Consider the following 13,485-nt stretch of genomic DNA (forward strand, 5'->3'; position numbering starts at 1 on the left):
CGCCCTTGTACATTTAGTGTGAATAACGAGGGCGCCTTTATGGAGCCGAAGAGTAGTCAAGTCGGGACAGAAGATCCCATGTAAGTCGGGATTTATCCCACATTGTAACGCATCCCTCTCCTTGTTCTATAAAAGGAAGGGAGCGGCCTTTGTGAAAGGGTTGCCCATTTTGCGTTAGAGGGTATACCGTTAGATTTAGGGTTAGCTACGTTTCTTCTTCTTCTTCTTCTTCTTCTCCCCTTCGTGTTTTGCTTAGGGTTTGCTTTGGCTCGGCCTCCTGTGCAAGACCCCGCTCGGCACGACGAGCCGAGAGCTCCCCGATGGCGGCTTGACAACAGACGACTGCTGTAACCTACCTTGGTCCGGCTCGACGCCGGGAATGTATTCTTCCTTTTATATATATATATATATACGTTGCGTCTGTCTGTGTATATTCGCGTCTCTGTTGGTGTCGGGTGCTTCCCCTTTCCTGCGTTTCCTGTACATAAGGGCGTGAGTCGGGTCGGCATGTGTGTGTGTGTGCGTGTGTGTGCGTGAGTCGGTGTTAAGCGCGCGCTCCCTCTCTTTCTCTCTCTCCCTTCGGTCGCTTCCGGTGTTCTTCTAGGATCCCCCCCGGAAACGGTGAAGCACGACTTCCTACGCTCCATCACTCCCTAGTCCAAGACCCCCGTGGTCCCGCCTTTCTCCACGCACACGCGTAACAACGCGACAGCGGGATGTATGGCGTGCTGAAACTGTTTACTATCCCGTTTGGCATGCCTACATATTTTCTTTATTTCCCCCTCTCTCTTAACTCCCCTTTTAATATTTCCCCTCCTTTTACATTTTATATCCTAACTCTCTCTTTTCTTTTTATCCCTCTTTTACATTATAAGCTCTTTTTCCTTACCAAAATCTCCCCCTTGTCACATTAAAGCCCATAATATCGTTTTCCTTCTTCTCCAAATCTTCCCCTTTTCAAATCATATCCACAAGCACACACCCCCACCCCCTAAAGCCTCTCCTAAAACTCCTTATATAAAGCTATCCATCCCTAATGGTCATTTTAGCACTGATGAGCCCCGTAGGGGGCGAAACTAGTTTGCTCATGACCATATCCCCATGTAATTTCTTTACCAATCTTAATGATAATTAGCAATAGTTTTGCTCTTAATCACTCAGTCACTCTCTCTCTCTCTCTCTCTCTCTCTCTCTCTCTCTCTCTCTCTCTTAACATGTCAGTAACATTTGTTTTAGTCTTTTTAATTAATACTTAATGACTAGCCCTCTCTTCCTTTCTCACTATATTATTAGATTTTTTTAGTTATATTTAAGTTTTAATCCCTATAGTAATTAAAAGTTATCAAGTTTTAATCTCTCTCTCTAATGCTCTCTAAGCCATGCACCGATGACACACCATTCACACTCCTTGTCGATGATCGTACGATCAACAAAATCAAATTTTCTTACTCTTCCCATATCATCTCAATAGTTGTGCTAGTTCGCTCGCACTCCTTGTCACGATGCTACGGTCACAACAATATCTAGAAGTTATTGGTGGCCACAACCTTGGAAACTTGTTAAAGAATTCGTGAAAACATGTGATACATGTGCCCATGCCAAAGTAGTACATCATTGTCCCTATGGTCTACTTCAACCTTTGCCAAATCTAGATAGGCCATGGGCCTCCATCTCGACAGACTTTATCACTAACCTTCCAGACATTGATGGATTCAATTCAATATTGGTGGTGGTTGATAGATTCACAAAGATGGCACATTTTATTCCATTTTCTAAGACAATTTCAGGGATAGAGACAACAAATCTATTATTAACAAGTATTGTGCGCCTTAACGGTTTATCGAATGACATTATCTTTCATCGCAATCCCTAATTCATGATTTTCATCTCAGATATCCTCACAAACCCGCACCTTCTTGAAGTCAACGCTTAAGGGGAGGATAATATCATGAACATCGAGTCGAATTTGAGCCTTAGGTCCTTATATATTTATTTATTTATTTATTTATTTATTTATTTATTTATATTTATATTTATATTTATATTTATATTTCTCCTAGATAGACTTTAGACTTTAAACCTTTGTATAAAGACTGAGTATGTAAGAATTAGTATGTACGACTTAGTATGTAAGACTAAGTATGTAAGACTTGGCATGCAAGAATCACTATGCTTGTTATTATAGTATGTATGACTTGGCATGAGCATGCTTATCATGCATCACTATATGTATAAAAAGGGTTGATCTCCCTTGTTAACATCAAGGAGATCAACACCAGTCATGGAATAAATATTCTCACTCATTGTCATCAACTTCTCCATCTCTCTATCTCATCAACTTACCCATCTCTTTGTCTTCCAATTGTTCATCTGTGACACCATGCCACCTTGGCCACTACACGAGACCCATTTTTTCCACCCTAGAGGAAGTTGCGTATGAGGGTTTGAACTTTCATGATTTCTGACCTAGAGAACAACCAAACTGATGCGATAAACCACATTGAGGCCAACAACACTGAATTTGCAATCACAACCCGACCTGCAAAGGATAGGTGCTGAGAGTCCCAATAAACTAACTTACACATGATTGATAACACCAATGGTGATAACATCACCCCAGATGGTAAATTTATACCAACAAGACAACCTAACTAACGAATGGGCTCCCCATGATTAAGCCAACGGAATGCAGGGCCTAGATACCACACTAGGCATGGTTCATCATTGGCCCAAGGGCCTACAGATTTATTCCAATTGAGAGAGGGTCCAGTAGCATTTGGAAAAATCTACAAAACATTCTATACCCGATCAAGATTAATAACATCTCCATGAATATAAAGAGTAGTGTCATCCACAAACTCAGCATAAAGAACTGTCAAGTTTGCAATAGGTAAAGCTATTGCTTGGATGGTTGTCTTCAAGGATATGAGAAAAGATGCGTTATGTACACATAACGTTGGTGAGGGTAGGTCACTAATATTTACATTAGTTAAGGGTATGTTCACTAATGTTAAAAAGGGGCTAATGTGATTGGATAGAAGGAATGATAGGTGCATGCACTATCATGATTTAGGAAACCAATGAATGGAGACCCTTTTAAAAAGGCACATCTCTTCAAGGGGCCTAGGAAAAGGTATAAATATGAGGCTTAGCTACCCTCATAAGCACATTACATTGGAAGGTTGTTGTCTTAGACACCGGTGGTGCGGGCTAGGCTTTCGTCTCGACAATCGTGTTTATCTCTTCCAAGGTATTAGTCATCCTAATATCCGGCGGTAGGGGACGTCGGTGGTAGGTTGGCTATGTCTAGATCATAGCCAATCTATTTTCCTTCTTTTACTTTACTTTGGTCTATTGATTAGTAATAGACTCTTAACAGTGGTATCAGAGCTTTTGCTAACAATTTTTTGTTGTTGTTTTGATATTTTTTGCATATGAGCGATGGGGATCTAACAAGGCTCATGATGCTCTTCTCAAGATCAAAACAACACTCTAAACCTGGTATTCTTCTTTCTCGATCTCTCTTCTTTCTATGATGTGTTCTTGTTGGTCGAATCAAATTTGTATTACGTTTTCTTTTCTTTTCTTTCTTCTTTCTAGCATGATACGATTTTAATTATTATTGTGCATCGGGCCGAGCGTGTTTGCACTAATCGCACACGCTCAACTCATGGCCCTTTTGTATATTGCGATGTATCTCCTATGCCCCCCTCTCTTGAGCCTTCTCTTACGATATTAATTATTGGTGTGCATTGGGTCGAGCATGTTTTCCCTAATCGCACACGCTCACCTCATGACCCTGTTGCATATGATGTTGAGTATGCCACTCTTCCCTCTATTGAGCCATCACTTGGCCAAGTCTATGGGATATTGTGGCCATGACAAGGTGTATGTCGCCTACCTATGCTACTCTACTCTCTATTGAGCCATCACTTGGCCGATTCTATGGGATGTTATGGCCTTGATGAGGTATATGTCACTTACCTATGTCACTTTACTCTTTATTGAGCCATCACTTGGCCGATTCTAGGGAGATGTGGTGGTCTTGAGGAGGTGCATGTCGACTACTCTAGGGTTTCGTACCTTAAGGCATGCTTAATGTTCCATACACCTAATTGCTTATTATTCTAATTAATTTCTAATTCCACAAATTGTCCTTTCACTTATATGATTATCTCGTAATTATTGTTTACTCACCCACAATTAATTCTCCTTTCCCCCCTTTCTTTTCATGTTTAAAGTATTTATGTGCGTTTACCTATGATGTAACGCTTACGTGTAGACTATCTTTCGTATTGACTGGGCATCATGCCGCTTTTTGAACGATTATTTCCAACGGGTCATCTAGGTTTAACTCATATTATTGAGCCTTAGAACTCAAGTGAAATCATATGAGTTTCCCTATTGATATTTTACTCATAAATTTGAGTACTACATCTTTGCGCACAATACCACCACCATTTGGATCAATTTGTGGCTTATGTCACAATTGTGCAAATTACAACCACCATATTTGGATGTATATGTGCATACCTCGCAACATCCATTTATTTGTGACATTGTTTTCTTAGTAGGTAGCACATGGGTTTTTTGACCCTTGTTTTCGTCACTACTTGCCTCTAATGGGCAGTGCCTTATTTTATCATTTTTATCATCACATTTGCTTGTTACTTGCAATACTAGAATATTACTTGCGAGTGCACTTGTTTTTTCATGTAATACACTTTCTCGACCATATCAATACATGTTGGGTTGGCATTTTAATATAAGGCTTACTAGGAAATTACATAGATGTTGGAACTATGGTTGAGCCTGGGGGAGCCGCCATGATTACTCAAGATAGAGATCCAAGAAAGACATCTTAGCTATGTTTGTCCCCATGGTTTTTAAAACACCATAGTGTTACCATAGTTATCGGATCTCGAATCACATCTCATATGTCTAGAGGGGTAAAGACGTGAGATGCTTTCTTGGTAAAGTTCTTCCAATCAAAATTTCAAGCATTCATTTTGCTTGTGTATTTTCTAAACCTCCTCATTTATATTGCATAACCACAACTTGCATCATGGAACAAGTTTTGAATGTTGTTGGAGCAATCTCTCTGACAGAGACCTCTCAACTCCAATCTGCATCTCGCACACAAGCTGAGATCACTATTGAGCAATTGCTCACTACTACCTTGCATCAATTGGCCGAAATGAGGAAGGTCAATATGGCATTGGAAAAGAAATTCCAAGAATTGACTATTGAGTCCAAGAAAGAAGGTGAGCCTTCTTTCGTAGTGACGCCATTCAAGGGAGATAAGAAAGAAAGAACCGAGGCCATTAGCACTTGGCTTGGTCGTTGGGAGTCTCACTTTGAGCTCCACCCCACGCCCGATGTTGTAAAAATTGGTTATGTCGGTTGTGAGTTAGGTGGCCGAGTTGCTGCTTGCTAGTGCGGCCTAAGGACTGCAAAGAACTTACCTACAACTTGGGAAGGTTTCGTTGATGTTTTTAAGAAATAGTTTTTGCAGCCACCTTCTTAAACTGAACAAGCGCAACACTTGCTCACGTTGTCGAGTAAGCCATTTACCTCTCTCGAGGATTATGTGCATCATGCTCAGAACCATATCCAAAAATCGGGACTTACGGGTGAGAAATGGTTTGTTGCTTGCTTTTTGAATGGTATTCCTAATGGGGATTACCATTGGATTGTCCAGGACAAGGACCCCACAACTTTTGAGGAAGTCGTCAACATTGTACTTCGGTACCATAGGACTTCCAAGAAAGACCACAATAAATTTGTGTTCGCCAAAACTCCGAATGTGAAGTTCATTGGGAAATGTAAGCAATCCAATGACACTCTTGACCGCGACTCCAAGAAACCTAACCTCTTCTATGCATATTGCAAGAAGCGGGGCCACACAAAGGATACTTGTTGTCGTCTTGAGAGGAAGTCAATGAACACCCCTCCTCAAGGCAAATCTATGAGTCACACAGGTGAGTCTTTTGATGTTGTTGAAGTTCATACCAACCACTTAAGTTCATGTGAATGAACTTTTCCTTCACATTTACTTGGACCTAATGATTTACTCCAAGCAATTGGGTATATCAATGGAACACAAGCACATTTCTTGTTTGATTCCGGTAGTTCTCACAATTTTCTTAATGATCACTTTGTGCAGCAAATGGAATTCCACATAAATGCAAGTGATCATATCTATCAAGTTCACATGGAAAATGGAAGCGTTCAATACATTAGTGGCATTGTTCATCAACTGCCAATTCAAATAGATACCTATTTGGAGAAGCTAAACTTTCATGTTATGAAACTACAATCCGCAAATGTCATTTTAGGATACCCTTGGTTTTCTAATAAAAACCCTTCTTTGTCCATTGATTGGGTTAATCACTCAATCACATTTGAACTTAATAATTGTAAACATTTTATTCAATGTTCCAAACTTCCTTCTCATTCACTTGTGTCTTCTAAATCTTTAAGTGAGTATCTAGTTCATTAATTTATTCGTGTGTAATTGCTCCTACGCTTCAATTTTATTATTTTAATATTGACGCCACACCATTACCACATTATGAACAATGATTACTCAACTCTATTTTAGACTATTTTCAAGAGGTGTTTCCTAACGAATTGCCGCTTACTTTACCACCAAAACGTAATGTGGACCATCAAATTGAACTCATCCCCCGTGCTGCTCCTGTGAGCATTCCACCTTACCGACTTGGTCGATTAGAAGAGGATGAGATCGCAAAACAACTTAAGGAATACTTGAGTATGGGCCACATTAGGTATAATAAATCACCTTGGGGTGCGCCAGTTCTATTAGTAAAGATGAAGGAAGGTTCATGGCGAATGTGTATCAATTATCGTTGTTTGAATAAAATGACAATTAAAAAGGCATATCCGTTACCTCGTGCCGATGATTTGATTGATCATTTGCATGGGGCTCGATATTTTACGAAAATTGACTTACGAACAGGTTAACATCAGATTTGCATTGCTGAGGATGATATTCCTAAAACCGCTTTTCGTACGTGCTATGGCCATTATGAGTTTTTAGTCATGCCTTTCGGGTTGACTAATGCTCCAGCCACATTCCAACAAGCGATGAATAACGTTTTCCAAGATCAACTCAGTGATTTTGTTGTCGTCTTCTTGGATGATATTTTGATATATAGCCGTACCATGCAAGATCATGTTCAACATGTTCGATTTGTTTTCCAAAAGTTGCGTAACAACTCTTTCTATGCAAAACATTCAAAATTGCATCGGTGATCTGTTGGAGTAATGAATCATCCTGCAACATATAAGTGGCAAAAAGATGCAATTGTTCAGCAAACGTCTAGATTCTTGAGCATAAGCAGCATCCCTAGGGCAGAGTGCAAGGTCAGCTCAACGAGAAAGGGCATCAACCTTCCCATGTTGGCCACCAGGTTGAAATACGATCTCAAAATCGTAGTCGACGAGAAATGTTGACCAACGGGCTTGGCTTCGATTCAAAGTACGAGTGCTAGAAAAATAAACTAAATTTTTATGATCAATCACTGCCTGGACACGATGTTGTGCGGTGGCCAAGTAGGGTCGTCATTCTTCAAAGGCAGCAATGATAGTAGCAAGCTCCTTGTCGTATATGGGATAATTGATTTCGGAGGCCGTGAATTTCCGGGAGTAGTAAGCCACTAGGTGCATTAGGTTGGTGTCATCTGCCTAGGATAAGATGGCGCCAATGGCGAAGTCAGAGGCATCGGTTTCGACTTGGAAGGGTTTTGTAGCGTAGGCATGTAGCAGCACCGGGGCAGTGATGAATGCGTGTTTGAGTGAGTCGAATGCATTTTGTGCCTCCGAGGTCCATAAAAAAGGAGTACCTTTACAGGTGAGGGCGATAAGAGGTTGTGGTTGGGTGGAAAACCCCTTGATGAAGCGACGGTAAAAATTCGCGAAGCCAAGGAAGGATTGCACATCTTTAAGTCACCTTGGAGTCACCCACGTCCGAATGACAAGGACCTTCTTCATATCCATGGTGACGCCAGTGGGCGAGATGATGTAGCCCAGAAATTCGATCGAGGTACGGTCGAACTCACATTTCTCGCCTTTGGCATAAAGGCCATGCTCGCGAAGTTTGGCAAGAACTAATCGGACTTGGTGAGTGTGCTCCTCCATGTTTGGCGAGAAAATGAGAATATCATCGAGGTAAATGACAACAAAATGATCGAGATATTCCCGGAATATATCGTTCATCATATGTTGAAAAACTGTTGGGGCGTTAGTAAGACCAAAAGGCATTACCTTGTATTCGAAATGCCCATACCGTGTTCAGAATGCGGTTTTCCATTCGTCCCTTGGCTTGATGCGTACCAGATTGTACACTCCACACATATCAACTTTGGAGAAGGCACACGCAACTCGGAGTCGATCAAGGAGTTCAGGGATCAGAGGGAGCAGATAGTGGTTGAGCACAATGAGTTTGTTGAGACCTCGGTAGTCGACGCATAAGCGTAGAGAGCCGTCCTTCTTCTTCACGGATAAAATGGGGGCCCCGGCCGGCGACTTAGAAGGTTGAATAAATCCTTTCTCAAGGTTCTCATCGAGATACACACGAAGGGCCTTCAGCTCTGGTGTAGACAACACATATAGAGGACCAAAGGGTGGACACGCACCTTCTTGAAGATCAATCGGACAGTCGTAGAGCCGGTGTTCGGGCAAACGATCAGCATTACATTTTTCAAATACGTCGGAGAAGTGTTGGTATTTGTCAGGAATAACATGGAGTGTGTTAGAAATGGCGCCACAAACAACCCCATCTTGGACCGATGGTGGGGTAGCCAAGTCGGAATTGACCTTCTCCGAAGGATGGGAAACTGAATTGACTTTCATAGTTTTGCACGAGCATCCTGGCTTGCTAAATGTAATTGGCGGTTGCACCAATCCACTATTGGATTGTGCGCCTCCAACCACGTTAGTCCTAAGACGATAGAATGTCGAGGAGATGCGATGAGGTAAAAGGTGAGCTCCTCCTGGTGTGAGCCCACACGAAGCCCTAATGGGATCATAGCTTGAGTAATTGCGCCTGACGAGAGGACACGCCCGTCGATGGCTTCAACGGGAATGGGTTTTGAGAGGAAAACGACGGGTACGCCATGAGCTTGGGCGAACGCGACGTCGATGAACCAAGAAGATGCCCTAGAATCAAGTAAAGCAACAAACTAAATGGAACTAGAGTTAAACAAAAGCCATACCTCCAATGTGAAATTTCCTGACGGTCCGGCAATGGAACCAAGAGAATGTGGGTGACGAGAGATGTCTAGTTGCATGGCTCCTATTGCAACCGAACGATGTCGTTTTCCGGATGTTGGGGTCCGTTAGCCCGATGGAATTGTGGGCGATTACTCCTAGGACAATGGCGAACGACATGACCAAAGGCACCACAATACATGCACAAGCCATTAGCCCGCCGAAATTGTCGTTCGGCATCAGTCAATGGCCGAAATCGGGCTTGATCAATTTCCATGGGGACGGGAGCATCTGCCAAAGTAGGGGAGCGTGACGCAGTCGGTAGGAGGGATACCTAGGGGTGTACGACTGGGGCGTGTCGTGGAAATGAATGAGGTGGAACCCAAGTCCGACGCTCTTCCTGGCGAAATTCGAAAAGACGATTGTCACAATGGACTGCTTGTGAAATCGCATGGGATAACGAGGTGGGCTCTGGAAAGTTCAAGAGAAGATTCTTGACATTGCTTCGAAGGCCCCGCCGAAAGTGATCAACTAAAGTTTGATCATCCCAATTGACGTCGCATGCTAATTCTCGAAATTCTGAAGCATAGACAGAAGTTGCACGCGAACCTTGTTGAGTGCATAAAGCTTGTTAAGGGTTGTACGTCGTCGGTCCGTCTCTCCAAATGTGGCCTCTAACTCGGCGAGGAAGGCAGGAAAGTCCTCCAATAGAGGGTGATGAAGTTTCTACCAATGGTGCAAACCAAGCTTGGGCCGGACCAGAGAGAAGGGTGCCCACAAGGCCGACTTGTCGAAGACCATCTACATAATGTTGAGGTTGTAGCCGAATGATAAGTCGAATTTGGTTGATGAACCCTCAGAAACGCGACCTCGTTCCATCAAATTTTTCTGGGAGGCTAACCTTAGGCTCAAGGAAATGCGAAGAAGCTAGGCCAGATGTTGGTATAAGATCGGGCTCTAGGCTAGGTTGCGGTGGGAGACTAGGCTTTGGGGATTGTGAGGATAGGGAGGTACTGACTTGAAGTTCTTGTAAAGAATTTCGAAGAGCGTCATTTTCAAGTTGGAGTTGTTGTAAGGCTACCATTATCTGTCTTAAGTCACTCGCTAAGTCAGACATAGGTATGGCTTATGAGAGGGAGAGCTATGAGCATGGGACGGTGAACAAACTGTCACAGATAGATCATAAGCTCAAGAGACAAGAAAGAAGATAACCAAATGGATGGATAGTATTAATTGAAAGACTCCGTAACTGGTGTTGTTCACCTTGAATTCTGTCAAGGTGAATTCAACTATTTATACTACACGGCATGCATACTTGTTGCACACATGTGAATCCACAATAGAGCATCTAGGTATGCATGCATGTGCCAAGTGTAAATACTACAAGGGAGCAACTATGCACATGATGCTAGCCAAAACAACAAGGACCAATTATATACATAATTGTATACTAGATATGTTGGTTAACCCATAATACTTTATTATAACATGGTCATGTCAAGAGTTCGAATCTTGACAGCGTCGACCGAGTGTGTGAAGCATGTCAACTCGAAAAACAACATCGACTTCCATTTCCAAAGGACAGATACATAAGCAAAGGCCTCCTTGATGTCATCCACTCAGATGTATGGGACCGGTTCAAATACCAACGATCGGAGGGTGCCGGTACTACGTCACCTTTATTGATGACTACTCCCGCTACACGTGGATCTTCCCGATGAAGAAGAAGAGTGAAGTGCTCTCCCACTTCCAAAACCTCAAGGGCCAAGTCAACTTTATCGATGACTACTCCCGCTACACGTGGATCTTCCCGATGAAGAAGAAGAGTGAAGTGCTCTCCCACTTCCAAAACCTCCAAGGGCCAAGTCAACTTTATCGATGACTACTCCCGCTACACGTGGATCTTCCCGATGAAGAAGAAGAGTGAAGTGCTCTCCCACTTCCAAAACCTCAAGGGCCAAGTCAACTTTATCGATGACTACTCCCGCTACACGTGGATCTTCCCGATGAAGAAGAAGAGTGAAGTGCTCTCCCACTTCCAAAACCTCAAGGGCCAAGTCAACTTTATCGATGACTACTCCCGCTACATGTGGATCTTCCCGATGAAGAAGAAGAGTGAAGTGCTCTCCCACTTCCAAAACCTCAAGGGCCAAGTCAACTTTATCGATGACTACTCCCGCTACATGTGGATCTTCCCGATGAAGAAGAAGAGTGAAGTGCTCTCCCACTTCCATAAGCTCAAGGGCCAAGTGGAGAAAGAAACGGGTTGGCATATTCGATGCCTACGAATGGATAGAGGAAATGAGTACTTCTCTGATGAATTCATCTCCTACCTCCAAGGTGAATCCATTTGGAGAGAATTTTTGTGCCGACACACACCACAACAAAATGGAGTAGCCGAAAGAAAGAATCGACACATACTCGAGGTAGCACGTGCCATGATGCATGAGAAGCTGTTGAGTGACAAGCTCAATGTTTGTGCGTAACACGGTGCGTAACCCAGTGCGTAGACTGGATGCGTAAAACATTACGCATAATGTAAGCCGTAACGGTGCGAACACCGCGAGGCCGTTAGAAAGATATTCTTCGAAAGGAATATTTTTGGGTGTGAGTGTAGCGGCTCATTTATGAGCGTCAAGTATTGTCAGTACTTGTGTCAGCCCGATTGTTAGGGCTTGTATAAAAGGTGCTCACTGAGCACGATGTATGTACACAGAGAGTCACTATTTTGAATTCGAGTTTCTTGTTGTCTGCTCTCTCTCTCTCTATCTCTCCCTCTCCATCTCCATCTCCATCTCTGCGTTTTCTGTGTTTTACTGAACTGTCTTATTCCTCCGAACTATGTACTGTGTGTTTCACATACGCTTTCACACACGCTATTCTTTTACATGGTATTAGAGCACGAGGGTTGAAGTCCTCTGCCGTCGACAAGAAAAGCTTGCGACAAAACAGAGTTGAAGTTGTTCTTCCATTTTTGTTCGGAAAAGAAAAAGATAGCAATATGGACAGAGGTATGGGAAGCTCGCTACCGACCGAGAAGCTGGACAGGAGCAACTACGCGTCTTGGTCGTACAAGATGCACCAGTACCTACTTGGCCATGGCTACTGGAGTTATGTCGAAGGAGCTAATGATGTAGCACCCAATTCGACACACATAGATTTTCCGGCTTGGGAACAAACGGCAAGCAGAGTTCTCTACTGCTTTGCATCCTGTGTGAGCGACCAGCTATTGAGCTATATTCGGGATGCTAAGACACCAAAGGACACGTGGCCGAATCTCAAAAGGATTTTCGCCACAAGCACAATAGCCAAGAAGCTGCAACTCAGGCAGGAGCTCAGCAATGTCCGACAGAAAGATCTGTCTGTGGCTGATTACACATCCCGAATCAAGGAAATCTACGATGCTCTCGCTTTCGTCAATGTGAACATTTAGGAAGATGAAATGGGGCAGGTTTGCCTTGGTGGGCTAGCGTCCAGGTTCGGAGCCTTCCGAACGGCGGTTTGTACGAGGGAGAATACGCCTTCGTTCTTCGAGCTTCAGTCAATGTTGCTCGTGGAGGAAAATCACACGGGTGCTTCGACGAGTATGCACACCGACAGCAAGATGTTGTACACGGAGGAAGATAGGCCCCGTGGTCGTGGTGGACAAGGTGGATCGGCGCGCAATGGAGGCAGCCGGCAAGAGCAGAACAAGCGGCATAATTGATGTGTCAATAGCAATTCCGAACCCTCCACAAGCTGGGGGGGGGGTCTTGGCGGCGCCGGAAGCCGGCAAGAGAAGGCCGCGTCGGAATGCCGGTACTGTGGCAAAAAGGGCCACAAGGAGAGTGAGTGCTGGAAAAAGAGAGCCGATTCGGACAAAGCTAGATCGAGCCGGAAAAATGTAGACAGGCGTCAGAGATCACACTACGCAGAAGGCTTTGAACGAGCTGAAAACAAATCGGGCCCAGCCTTCGTAATGAAGCATGAGGCCAATTCTATGGCCGTGAACACCTCGAAATTGAGCGAGGTGTGGTAGTTTGATTCCGGAGCGTCAAATCATATGATGAGTCACGAGGAATGGTTCTCGTACTTGGAGAAGCCGGAATCACAAGGAGTGGTCGAAACGGGAGACGACACTCCGCATACCATCGAACATGTCGGAGAAGTTCCCCTCAGCCACATCGGGCAGAAAGGGAAACTCATGAACGTATTGCACGTCCCGACAATAACCAAGAACCTTGTGTCGGTCAGACAGATCGTCAACCAAGG

This window comes from Azolla caroliniana, unplaced genomic scaffold (assembly GCF_043228905.1).
Source record: "Azolla caroliniana isolate FFs.n. ecotype wild unplaced genomic scaffold, voAzoCaro1.0.p SCAF_1, whole genome shotgun sequence".
In the NCBI taxonomy this organism is placed as follows: domain Eukaryota; kingdom Viridiplantae; phylum Streptophyta; class Polypodiopsida; order Salviniales; family Salviniaceae; genus Azolla; species Azolla caroliniana.